The following is a 1627-nucleotide window of genomic DNA, read 5'->3' as shown; positions in this document are numbered from 1 at the left end:
CTGTAAAGTTTCGTGGCTGCATTTTGCACGGTTTTGACGCTATCATGCTAACGCGAGCTATTGCAAAAGGAAGTATACATCAAGTAAAGGCGTAACCATAGAAACCAATCCAGGGAGATGATGACAGGTCAGGAAGACAAGATGAAGATGGGAGGAGGAAGGATATATGAGTGTGTCTGCTTGACACACACACACACACACACACACACACACACACACAAACAGAATGTTACACACTCTTCACTCTGCTAACTGGGCAGATGTATTCCAGGTTTTCCAGCGAGGCTGAGTGAGAAGACCGAGAAGTCATTTTGAGTTGAACACTGCTTCCACCTAGGGGACAGAACATGTAGGTGCACCTGGGTCAAAGCAGTGAGCAGGTTTTGCAGGTTTTCCGCTGACAACCCTATGAACACATTTAGGATTGGAGGTACTGCAGTGCCATGTCATGAAAATAATACAGACTTTGCTATCGGCCTATAGAGCTAAATAGCCAATTATGTTTTATATGATTGTTTATGTTTATTATTTAATATTTCTGTAATAGCATCTATAATATTAATTCCCCCCAATATTATTTTTTATTATTTTGTACTTTTGCCTGCTATTTAACATGTTTTGCTGAGCAATTTGTCAGCTGCTGCGCCAACACTGAGGTCTGCTCTACAGTTATGAATAGTTTTCTCCTTTATCCAGTCAAAATGGAGTAATAATAATAATCATAGGCAATGGTAACTTGAAATCTGTTTTCTTTTTTCCTAAAAATTTATTCTAGTCATGCTATAATTCCATCAAATGCTGGCACTCTACTCTACTTAATAATAAAAAAAAAATGTTGGCACTCAATCAATGTTGGCACTGGCATATTACCAGATCCACATGAACAGTATCGGCAGTCATATATTCAAAACCCACTGCTGGGTTGGTTTCCCTTCTCCTCTTATTTCCATGTGATCTAATAATGAAGGAAGGTGTTAGTACTCTAGCCCTTCAAGCAGGCAGACCCAGGTCACATTCCTATTTACAGAGTGGCCCTGGGGCCTGGGACCTGGGGCCTGGGCCTGGGCCTGGGGCCTGGGCCTGGGCCTGGGGCCTGGGCCTGGGCCTGTGCCTGGCGCCTGGGGCCTGGGCCTGGGGCCTGGGCCTGGGGCCTGGGCCTGGGGCCTGGGGCCTGGGCCAGGGCCTAGGCCTGGGCCTGTATGTGCATAACCATCAGCATACTGAAAGTTCACGTCTTAAGCAGGCAGGCGAAGGCATGTTGTCACATGAAAATAGACCTATTTTTGCTGTTGGACACAATGCCAATACAACAGTAGCCTAATTTCAAAACCTCCGGTGTGTGTGTGTGTGCGTGCGTGTGCGTGTGCGTGTGCGTGCGTGTGCGCGTGTGTGTGTGTGTGTCTCTCTCTCTCTCTCTCTCTCTCTGTATCCCCCTCCCCTTTCGACCCCGTTCCTCCCCCTTTCCTCTCCTCCCCGAGGATAACTTACACTACACTGGTTTCCCAGCTGTGGACTCCTCTTTCTTTCTTCTGGAGTCTCTCTTGCTTTGTTGCCGTTCACTTGCTGCTTGATTGGCTCCTGCACTATAGCATAATAAGCATGTACACGCCAGCCGCTCCTGGGCACC

This window comes from Poromitra crassiceps (assembly GCF_964638095.1).
Source record: "Poromitra crassiceps genome assembly, chromosome: 22".
Taxonomy (NCBI): domain Eukaryota; kingdom Metazoa; phylum Chordata; class Actinopteri; order Beryciformes; family Melamphaidae; genus Poromitra; species Poromitra crassiceps.
The sequence above is the reverse complement of the archived record's forward strand: the minus strand, read 5'-3'. Positions refer to the sequence as shown.